The 12,750-nt window shown below is 35.8% G+C and overlaps 1 protein-coding gene across 3 annotated transcripts in view; it reads left to right on the top strand.

Annotated features, from left to right (window-relative positions):
- The window catches only part of LOC124639930 (transcription factor kayak), a 42,252-nt gene that overhangs the window by 1,358 nt on the left and 28,144 nt on the right, over window positions 1-12,750 (top strand). The window lies entirely within an intron of this gene.

Genomic DNA, 12,750 nt, shown 5'->3' with positions numbered 1-12,750 from the left:
GACAACATAAAACCAACCATTTAGTCTAATAAATAGAGTAGAAAATTGCTCGTTCCCATTATTGGTTACAATATGTTACTAAATTGCTTGCTATTACTTTAAAAGTCTAGCCTGCAGATCCAGCACAATTAATTATAGACAGTATTTTGTTTATACATTAATTTTATTTATGCAAAAATAGTCATAAACAGGGCTTAGTACTGTTATTTTTCCTGAAACTGTATATCTTAATAATGTACTTGTTTTTGTGGATTTGATAAGCAGTTATCTTATATCTGCTGATAAAATGTATTTCATATGCGTCAGTGTGAGTCACGGTTTTTAATTTTAGTTGCTGTGTCATAGCAAACGTGCTACACCTTAGTTCTGATAACATTCGCAGAAATCACACAGAGTTTGCTCTAGAGATGTTGCTATTTTGTCTTGCTCAGATGATGTATAAAATATGTTCTTTTGGTTGCATTGAAAACAATTACAAGCTTTTTTGTTCATCTCTTGCAAAAAAATATATTAAGTAAAATTCAACAGTAACATTACATTATTATTTTTAAAATAACATTGAAAATCCTTTAAAAACTATTTCAAAACCAACCATTAAGGTAATAAAAAAATATTATGCTTACCAAACACTGTACTTTAAGCAAAAAATGTTTATTATTTTTTCTTATTGACACATCTATTATCATCTCATGACTCTGTCCTGTCTAGTAGTGAAAGCATTCTAAAATCACCAATTTAAAAGATATTGCCTGTATAAGCAAATATATAGATAAAGCCATACACTACGCTGTATTTTAAGTACTATTAGTAAATGATTGGTGCATTGTATATTGTCATATCAAGCCTATAAAAATTATTGTTAAATATTTTTCCTTCCATAAAATATTTGTATGACAGGAAAATGCTAAAGACTCCTTTTGGGGGCGCAATATAGTCAGTAATTTACTATTTATGTTATTTTTTAAATTATTCAGTTTATTGCACTAATAAGGAAACATATTTAAAGAAAAAAATGTGGATAAAGAAAAACTACAAAACATATTCAAAGTCAAATAATTTATTTATTTAGGCCTTTACAAGTACTTATAAACGATTCATATTAATATCATTTTTTTGCGTTCCACAAGTTCTTTGACAAGGCGTTATTAGTAGGCTTATTGCTAAACACAATTGTGGACCCTATTAGGATAAAGACATAAGTACTAGTGCTTAGAAAAAATATCGTAAGGGCCTTTATTTAAAAAAATATATTAATGCGAGTTGGACTTGCACATGAAAGGTCCCATACAATTTTCCATAAAACAACCAAAAACAATGATCTGGGAAAATTTGAAGCATCTACTTGTTCCTGTTGCCGCTATAAATATGGACTAAAATTGCGCAGGCATCACATTTATTTTGTATATGGCATCAACAGAAATATAAAGCTATAATAATTCCAACTGTCTAGCTGTCATAGTGTATGAGATAATATACTGATGTTAGGCGGACAGGGAAGTCTTATTGGTATGCTCCCGTTTTACCGTTCGGGTACGTACGGAACCATAAAAATACCATAAAAAATATTGTGATTGTTAGTTCTTTTGCTGTGTTTTTGTTAAGTGCAACACGTGTAAGTGTACCTTGTACCAACTTAAACAAATACTGCTGAGTTATGATAACAATTTTGTTTTGAACAATGGTGTTTCCTTAATTGCGTAACATCGGCATTAATTTTCCAATATGTAAATCTCAGTATATGTATATCCTTAATTGTTATAAATAATTGCGTGGAACGGATATAGTATCGTAACACGGTTTCAGTATTCATTTTGGTTTAAGTAATCAAACCATATGATACGCAATACTATCCAAACTAATATTATAAATGCGAAAGTAACTCTGTCTGTCTGTCTGTCTTTTCTTCACGCCTAAACTACTGAACCGATTTGTGTGAAATTTGGTACAGACATAGTTTGAAACTTGAGAAAGGACATAGGATAGTTTTTATTACAAAAAAAAAAAATAAAAAAAAAATTATTCCGGACATATAGCGCCATCTATTGGTCAAATAAAAAATCTGCTGGTAGTCACTATTCCACGCGAACGAAGTTGCGGGCAAAAGCTAGTAATATATAAGTGCTACATCGATTATCAATAAGTACCAATTGAGTTAAAAATAAATTGCGTTGATAAGATTAAACAAAATAGTAAAATAGAGAAGGCAACTTATGGATGACTAATCACAGTACCTAACCACGAATTCTCACTCGGAACACCCACGGTGTAAAGTGGTAGGGGTTGTAGAAGTTTTGTACGAAACTTTTGAGGTGGATAAAAGTTAGCATTAAGTTATGGTTCAGTTTAACTCTAACGAGACCATACATCATAATTACACTCAAGTATATTATATACTATGTTACAGGGATTGTCTGTTGTAAAGTTGTAAATGAATATGGGTAGTATTTAAACGCAAATCAAAAAATATCCTTTTTCTATGCAATAAGATTCCGAATTCCCATCAAAATTACTGATTGCACAGCAAAATATTCAACTCAAAATATCACTAAACACACTACAATTTATTTTCGCAGCGTACAGCGATTTTTCCTAAAGCAAAAGCTTTTTCATCAATGCACAGCTAATAATCTTAATGCACATTATACATGTTAACTCTTTTTCTTTTAAATATAGCTTCTATTTTTATATTATTTACAGCAGTTTTTCTGAATAAAACAGCATTTTAGTCACAGTCATCTTATTATTTATTAATTACCACATAATGAGATCAGCAAAAAAATATAAAATTAAATACAAAATTGTAATTTATTGAATTATTAAAGCCAGTAATTTATTACATTTTTTGCCCAATAGGCACATTTTTAGCTTCTACAGGTGGTGCCACGTACTTGAGTCGGATCGCAAGTCCGATGATACGCTTGCACATATAGTTCTTAAAAAAAATGGGGCAGGTGCATTTTTAGTCATTGTCAGTACTTCCTTTTGGCATACATTTCATAATATAAGTAGTCATTAAAGGCAGAACTATCATATTTCAGAATGTTTATAGTCAGAATCATCTTTTGGCATAGTTTTGGAATTTTTATTTTCCTGTAAGAAGCATGCAGCATGTAAGCAGGCATGCAACATGGAAGTAAGCATGCAACATGCAGCAAGCATGGCTTCTGTCACGGCTCCGGCGCTTCGTGGCTCCGGCGGTCCCATGCGAGCTTATCGTCGCAGATGGTTTTCACGCTCACCACCGCAGTTTCGGCTTACTGGCCGGCTGAGCCGGCCAGCCTCAACCGCGTCGGCGAGCGTTAAACCTACCTGCGCCTCAGCTCGCAGGCCGCCTCGCCCCTCCGCGCCTACGCGGTTTTGAATTGCACTCTAGGGGTAGGGCAAACAAGACTACGTGGAGTCGGTTTTGCAGCGATTTGTTTTAGTTACTAGCTTCAATTTTTAAAACAATGTTTTTTAATTGAAGGTTATAAATGGCAATTTGCAAAATAAATTGAATACAAATAAAATTCTACCATCTTCACAGTACGCTAAATGAAATTTCAGTTAATTTGTTCTGCTTTTAGAAATAATGCAATGTAACAGGATTTTTTTGTTATAATAATCATTAAATTTGCCGAGCATGGCTTCTTGAAAATTAAGACAAATATGATGAACAGGTTTTGTTGTACTTACTGGTTAATATGCGACTGGGGTAGTTATTTTGCTATGAAATATGGAAAATTTGCTATGCAGTCAGTATTTAATGCTTGTATGTAGTATTTTTGTACAAGAATAAATTTAACTGTATTGCATTATAAGGAAAAAAGTAATGTCATATTGATGTATAATTTCGAATTATCTGCAGTTTGAGTTTTGTTAAACATTTAGTTTATTTGTAGTGAAGTAAGTTATTTGATGTAAAAAATAATATAAATGATGAATATTTATTGATAGGCGATTATTTATTTGATATGCAATTTATAATATCCCAATGAATATTAGCGTAAAATGGCTCAAGCAGGATTCTCTCCTGCAAAATCCTGCAATCCCACTGAATTTATGCAAATTCATCCAAACATTATAAAAATCTGAAGAGTTTGTTTTTTTTCTCGAACGCGCTTATCTCAGGAACCCTGGTCGATTAAAAAATCTTCCAGAATTAGGGAGCCATGTATCGCGGAAGACGTTTTATCCGAGTGCGCGATGGAGTTCCCATTAGGCGCGAGTAGGATCTTTGACGGGAGTTAATGGTAAATATTTTGCCATAAACACAGTACACAAAAATTAATGCTACTTCATATATTTCTTTCCACATCTTGCCCACCGATATCTAAAGTTCTCTTGAGATATCGCAAAGCGGTGTACGTGAAGAAGTTCACGTACAACGAACTTACTATTGCCTCTCTAAAGGAGCATGCTTACTGATGTTAATGACCTATAATATTGGAAAATATACCATAATAGATTGCAACAACAGGACATTTATCTATTAAATGGATTTACAGGACCAAGAGAAACACCCTTTTAAACTTACCAAAAAGGAGGAGGTTCTCGATTCGGAAGTTTATATTCGATAGTGGTTAATAATCCCAGCTGCAACCTCAGGCTATACACCGTCTTCTAAACTCTAAAGTGATGCTCCTGAAAGTGTATTATTATACCTATTTTTGCTTTCCAGTGTTTTTAAATTAGATTTTTGTAAAAAGTTTTTTATTCGCATTTGGATCATTTGATGATAAGTCTTATTATGGCCTCAATAACAAGAATATATCAAATATTTAATTGTCATTCGGTAAAACAGTAGGTACCTTACTGTGTATGTAAACTTAGGCATGTATTCCCTCTCTTTTCCGTTCGACTTGTTTGTTACTCTTATCGTGGTTTTGCCCTGAACCAGTGTTAGTACCAATCATATAAATAATTTAAAGATATTTTTAATATCAAATTAAGCTTCATGGTCGCAGACCTACTATTAATAGTCCGATCAATTTAGACATAAAAGAAGTGGTTAAATAACAATAATTCCCGGAAAGCCAAATTTTCGTGGAGAGCTTGGGTTTACCATGACAAATAAAATGTCAAAAGTCCCCATGGATCCCATGTGTGCTTCAAAAGTTATTCAGGTTCAAACGTCAAAATGTTATGTTTTTAGTTTTTTTTTTCGGAAACCGTAAGTTTTATCAAAAAAATACTTTAGAGCAAGTTGTAAATCTTAAAATGTTCTACCTACAAAATGGTATTTTGATTTCTTTCCTAAGAGTTACCATGAGTGAGAAATATAATACTTTATAGCAAGTAGTAATTTAGACCAGCCGTTCCCAAATGGTGTTCCGCGGAACCCTGTGGTTCCGTGAGAGACCCTCAGGTGTTCCGCGAAAAAATTAAGATTTACACATTATAAATTGTATAACTTGATAATAAAGAATTATAGATAATTGACGTAATTTATTATTCATTTTCAGTTAACTTGTCTTTAAAATATTGACCATGTCGGTAAGTAAGTATAATTATTTACCACTCGCGAGCGTAAGTACCTACGAGTTCGCGATGAGTCGCGTCGTTCGGTCGCGCCGCTCCCCGCACTCGCCCCGCGCGCCGCGGCGTCTTGCGCAGCGTTGCCATTGCTGGGCTTGCGGCCATTCAGTCGAGTACGATTACTAGTTCCGCACGAAATCACGTATTTGATGCAAACATTTTATAACTCGAAATAAATTCTGATTGTGATTGTTTAGTTTTACGAGCATTGTTTTAAGCAGGTATGTTTTTAATATTTTTACCTATTTTATTGATAAATCAAATACTAGGTACTTATAATAATTTGATAATAAATGCCGTTTTTTCCTAAAATATTGTTGTGTTTTACTTACAGTTCACGATGGATAAATGGCTAAAACCTGTGATTGCTAAGGGGAAACGTAGTGCTAGCTTTTTGGACAGTCATGTTAATCAATCAAATCAAGCTTTTGACCAAGTCTCGCCTTCACCAGAAGGAGAGTCAATTGAAAAAACAAAGGAATTTACTAGTGGCGGTGGTGGTTCAGTAAGAACTTAATTCTATGTTTAAGAGCTTTTATTTAATTTGCAATGTATGTATGTACGATGGATTCTTTGAGCTCGATTTTAGGTATATATCTTATCAACCGATTGTGTTGCTTTTGTTATAATTTAATTCAATTTGTTAGTGACACGTATGTGTCCGCGCTTAAACAAACAGCTATGCACTGCTGGACCGCGGCTTGTCGCATTGCGCGGGATGCCAGTGTCTGCTAATCTGCACGGGAGCGCGGGGCGGTCACGGGATATGGTTTGCATGATTGCATGACGATTACTAACTGATTTGATAAAACCAAAATGACAATGTAACTGCGACATCTTGTAATTGAATAAGTTCGTCCATTTTCCAACACAGTGAATATATGAGTTTATTTAGCGCGAGGCCGTCGTAATCATCATCTCTGCGCGGGGGAGCAGATTACACCGCTAGGTAAGGCAGATTTGTGCCTCCGTCTCCGCGCGTGTTTTGTCGCTCCGCACACTACGGCGGCGACGCATTCTCAGTGGGTGGAGCGCATTAATGTTTTTTTTTTCAGGGAATTGATACCGAAGAGACTTTTGTTGACCAAAATCAGCAAAAGACAGTGACACCATCTACTACCGACCATATTGAACGTCAAGCGGGACCATCTTCAAGAAAGAGAAAATATGATGAGTCCTATCTGGCCTATGGATTTATACAAATAGGGCAAGATGAAAACCCTGATGGAAAATGTGTTATTTGTAGCAAGATTTTGTCAAATAGCTCCCTGGTACCTGCAAAGCTCAAGCGTCACCTTGAAACTAATCATCCTCACCTCAAAAATAAAAACATTAGTTTTTTTGAAAGACAAAAAGATGTTCATCAAGCAGGTAAGGCAGGTGACGTCATCGCGGTAGCACCGGCTATCGCTGAAAACCAGCGCTGGGACTCTGTCTCGTTTCGGGTCGCAGCATTATGCTGAGCGAGGGCCGTATTGCGCGCTTGACGCATATTTTCCCTTAAATTTATTTTATGTTCTTTTTATCTTTTTATCGATGTTATGCTCATTTTGTTAAGGGCATTTATGCGTCTTATATTTTGCGCAATAAAACTTATTTTCTTTCTTTCTAGGTGTGACCGCTTTACAAAATTACGCAAAAACTGAAAATGAAAAAGCCACGAAAGCCTCATTCATGCTTAGTTACAAGATTGCACGAGCTGGAAAACCTCACACAATAGCCGAGGACTTGTTGAAACCGTGCATGACTGAAGTTGTTGCCTGCATGCTTGGAGAGGATGCAGCTAAGAAAGTGTCAACGGTGCAGTGTTCGAACAATATAGTATCTGACCGTATTCTCAAAATTTCAGATCACATTGAAGATGTATTGATTGATAGATTGAAAAAGAGCAATGCATTTGCAATGCAACTGGACGAAAGTACGGATGTTGCTGGACTAGCAATACTGCTAGTTTTTGTCAGATATCAATACAGACAATCAATTGAAGAAGATTTGTTTCTCTGTGCTCCTTTGGAGGCCAATACAACTGGAGAAGAAATTTTTAAAGTCATCGATGAATACATAAAAAAAAACAACATCGATTGGAATAAATGTATTGATGTATGTAGCGATGGAGCTGCAGCCATGATTGGTAAAGTGAAAGGAACGGTGACAAGAATAAAAACGGTTGCGCAAAATTGCACTAGCAGTCATTGTATTTTACATCGACATGCTCTTGCCGTGAAAAGAGTGCCATCTGATTTAAAACAAGTTCTTGAACAAGCCGTACAAATTGTCAATTTTGTGAAAACACGTCCACTGCAGGCAAGGCTATTCAAAAAAACGTGTGAAGATATGAAAAGCCAGCATCAATCACTCCTTCTACACACGGAAGTGAGATGGCTTTCCAGGGGAAGAATTTTAAACAGATTGTATGAATTGCGCGATGAATTGCGAGTTTTTTTACAGAACATTCCTTCGCCTGCAAGTGCTAGCCATTTTGCACTGTTAAGTGACGAGCGATGGTTAATGAGATTGGCTTACTTGGCCGATATATTTGAGAAATTGAACACAGTGAGCAGCTCTTTGCAGGGAAGAGATACAACCGTGTTTACAGTATGTGACAAAATATCTTCATTGCAAGAGAAAATCGCCTTGTGGATCGAATGTCTTGGACAAAAAAACTATGAGTGCTTTCCACTACTCGAGCAATTTCTCAAAAATAATCACCGACAAATAACCACAGACTTAGAGATAAATATACGTCAACATTTGACGAACCTAAAAACATCTTTGGAGGAATATTTTCCAGAAGAAAAGCTTCGGTTACGGGAAATCGAATGGATCCGAAATCCATTTAGAATTAGTTCCAAACCTTCAACACTGACTGTATTGGAATATGAAAATTTAATTGATATAAAAAATTCATCCAATCTCCAACAACTTTTCGAATCAAAAGCTATCATGGACCCGAGCGAATTTTGGATTAGCCTGAAAAACGAATACCCTGCCATTGCTGAAAAGGCTATCATAGCATTACTCCCATTTGTGTCAACTTACAGATGCGAGGCTGGGTTTTCAGCGTATGCCTACACGAAAAACAAGTTTAGAAGTAGGTTGAATGCTGCACCGGACGTGCGCATCCAATTGTCTGACATAAAACCTGACTTCGATGAAATTTTAAGGAAATCCATGAAGAAATTTCATTCATCACATTAATTTTTCTTTAACCCAGATAAGCCTGAAACTAAAATTTTCTGAAAATTTTGAAAAAAGTTACATTATTTAGTTTATTAGATCTTATGCAACATAAAAAAAATTTGAAAAAAAAAATTAAGTGTAAGGCTTTCAGGGAAACAGCCGTCCTATATGTAGGACAGTAGGAAAATAAGAGGAAATAAAAGACCATTTATGACAAAACAGAATGTAATCAAAAAGTGTAGTTTATTAGATAACTATTGATTATATTACCCATTGTTATATGTAATTTACTAGAATAACACTGTTTATGAATGATATGTTTCAAAACACTTGACACACACTCCAACATCACATTTCTTGCAACGTGTCAAACATTTTTTGTGACATTGACGACAGCGTGTTTGCTTCGATTGAGGAATAACCAGATGATTCATTTGGTCTTTACGACTATCAGCATGTTCATGATAGGAGGGTCGGCTAGGCCCTCTTTTGGCATTTTTTCTGTTTGATTCAATCAAAGCAATTGCTACCCTTCTGCGAAAGCCAAGATGATCCAGTTTTCCATGATTTATTTTATATAACTGCCATGCATTATGTTCGGCAAGATCAATCATGTGTGTGAGCAACGGCATGTACCATTTCTTACCTCGTATACCAATTCGGTAATGTGAAATATTTTCATCAGACCGATCCACTCCTCCCATATATTTGTTATAGATGGACACCATATATGGTTCTTCTATGACAATGTTTCTCTTTTCACTTTGTGAGAAGCGTTTGGCAGATTGTTTAGGATTTATTCCTACAGCATTAGAAGCAATACTGAATATATTATTGTCATGCCATTTAGCAATAATGAACGTGTTGTCATGTGTCGTTCTGTAATCGACAGCACCACGTTCCTTTTTTTTCAGTAACTTCGATGTAATCAGAGGACAACTAGATGTCCTGTTTTCTCGAACTGTCCCAGTGCAACGAAGGCCTTTCTTTGCTATCTCTTCCAGCAAGGGCGTCCCAGTAAAAAAATTATCAAAAACTACGTGGTAAGGAAGGTCGAAGCCACGTGAAATCAGCACATCGCAAAAAGTGAGAACAACGCTTGCACCCAGCCCCAATTCTTTATATATTGGATTGCACATAGTTGTAGCACCTTGGTATGGTTCCATCCATAAAACATACCCTAACCGTGTAGCACCAACCCAAGCTTTGAACCCGTACCTAATAGGTTTACCTTTTATGTGCTGTTTGCAGCCATGTCTACCATAGTAGGGGATCATGGCCTCATCTACACTGTAATGCTCTTCAAGAGGAGAAAACTCTAAGAACTTTTTATTTAGAAGTGTAACTAGGGGGCGTACTTTTGTGTATTTGTCTTGCAAATCCAGATTATCATTGACATGAAGGTGGCGAAAAATAAAGTCAAATCTATCCCTAGTCATAGCCGAGCTGATCAATTCATTCTTTGTATCAGGGGAGTTTTCCGAATACATTCTTCTACGGGGGAGCCATGAATAACCACTAACCAACAATATGCCGATGAAACATTTCATATCTTCAGTGGTTATGTCTCCAGGCAAATTCTTTTTGACAGCATATTTATTGCTCTCTGACACCAACAACGAAATAACATCTTCATCTAAGAAGTTCTCAAACCACTCAATTGGGCGCTTATCTTGGCAAGCGCCTTGAACATCTGGCCAATTCACGGGATTTTTTGCCAAGTCCCGTTTTCTCCATGCGTAGGTACGCCTACGTTTAGTTCGACCTGTAGAATCAGAAGGTTCTTCTTCTGTATCACTCACCATAATCTGCCCTTGAATCGTTACTTCAGCCGGTTGAAGCAGAATGTTTCGTGGCAAATTATTCAAAGTTACATTATCTTCTTCACCCGAATCTTCGTCAGTGAGACAGTCAGGATCAACAGGAGGAGGTAGAATACATATCAGTCGTTCTCTATAATCTTCTTCATTATCAGAAACATTTTCTAAAGCATCTAAAATTTCATGCGCAGCTAACGGTCTGTAAAGAAAAAGTTGTATTATTGTACTAAAATCATGTATATTATCCTACTGTCCTATATATAGTACGCTAGTATTTGTAACAAGTTATACGTAATTTATTTATATTATTTTGCTAGAATATTTATTTAGTACAAAAGTTAAGGTTATCAACTAGATATTAACACAGAAAAAAACAACTCACGAGTAAAATATAACTTTTTATACATACCTGTCATTTGCCATGTCTGCAACGCACTTTCATTACACACTTATAAGGTAAAATATAAGGTAAAAACTGTTAAAATAACTGTCTTTTTATTTTTTCTAATAAAGCTGACACGTTTTTTACTGCAAATCATAAGACTAAATAATCTTAGATAAAGAGGGTATTCTGATATTTTTTTTTATTTCTACTGTCCTAAATGTAGGACAGTAGGCTTATCAGGGTTAATTACCATTTCTTTTAACTTTAACTAAGTAAATAAATATTTTCATTTTAAAAATCTTTTTCTTAAAATCTATCTTTGCAAAAACCACTACAAAAAGCCTCTGATTGTGTTATTGCAAGAAAAAAAACAATGTTACTGTTAAGGCGGAACTATGGTTACGTTGCTTGTCGTGGCGCGCCAGGATCATATGTACATTTTCATACATTTCACAGAACCTGACACGACATGCAAGTATATCTCTAACCGTAGGTATTACATGTATAAAATCGAAATGCTTTTGGCGCGCTACCACACGCCACGAGGTGACGTTAAGGCGTCTTTACTTCTTACTTTAGCTAGGGTTCCGCCGAAAAATTGTGAAACAAAAAGTGTTCCGTGGCCAAAAGAATTCGGGAACCGCTGATTTAGACTGTCTTAAAAAAATATTCCTACTACTTATATACTAAGGTCAAAGATTCAGCGTCGAGTTCCAAGCACTTGGTTTGCTTGAATCCCTTAGTGCATAAGAAATCTGAATTCGTGCAAAATAGCACGTTGCACTAATTATGTTTTTGCTACCGATAATTGAAAGCCTGCTACAAAAACTGACCAGCCCAGTCCAAGGATTAAAAGTTGCAACTTGCAACCGACGCTGTTAGATAGAAACGTGTACCTCTGTAATCGTTAGTTCTTAACGCATTAGTTTTGTTCAAGGCAAATGTCTGGTCCATTCCTCTTAACATAACGGTACTTTACCTGTACATTAGGGTAAATAATACCACTAATAACTACTTTAATTTCCATAAAACTGGTGCCGCTACACGTTTGAAAAAGGTTATAGCAGGAAAACGTCGAGTGGCGATGACCGCGCTCGGCGCTGACGTCAGCGATTCGAGGAAAACTCGGGTCCCAAGCCCACGCGTCGCATGCGCATGTCTACCAACCAACAATCTTGAAACAAATGAACGTAAATTGATCACATCATGGAACCATTGACTGGCTGCAAAACATCATCCTCAGCATTAGTGGTATTATTCTATAACGTAATCGTTAAAACAGAAGACGTAGTTCGTAGAATTGGTTGGTACGATTTAACGCTGTGACCTTCAACGGTGGCATGTGTTGGCTCAAGGCGATGCAATGTACAACAAGCAAATAGACGACCTACAATCTATATGGCTAAGCTTGTTTTGATCTACTTCTACGAAGTAAAGGAAATCTGTAAACTAATTAGAATAAGAATGCTGATAATAGCGAACGAGAATATTATGTTCGGTCGTCCGAAGTAAACATCTTTCCGCTAACTCATTAAAATTACAAATTGTATTTTAGCATAGGTCGTGTGTGTGGTCTGTTAAGTATAAATTATAATTATTGACTAGAAATCAGTCTAGGTCTTTCGCCGAAAACACTAGACGGTGTCCAATAAATGACATAACCAAAACAACATCATTATAAACAATTATATGCGATACCTAAATGTTCTCTGACGTTCATGCCAAGTGGAGCTGTATGACCCACTTATCTATTCGTCTGTAACTTATTGACGGTAATAAAATGACGTGTTTTAGATTCAATTAATTTGAGATAAATTAATACTAGGTATCAGTATGTTCTTCTTCTTG

The sequence above is a fragment of the Helicoverpa zea genome, chromosome 20 (genome assembly GCF_022581195.2).
Source record: "Helicoverpa zea isolate HzStark_Cry1AcR chromosome 20, ilHelZeax1.1, whole genome shotgun sequence".
Classification (NCBI taxonomy): domain Eukaryota; kingdom Metazoa; phylum Arthropoda; class Insecta; order Lepidoptera; family Noctuidae; genus Helicoverpa; species Helicoverpa zea.
This window is presented reverse-complemented; position numbering and strand designations above follow the sequence as displayed.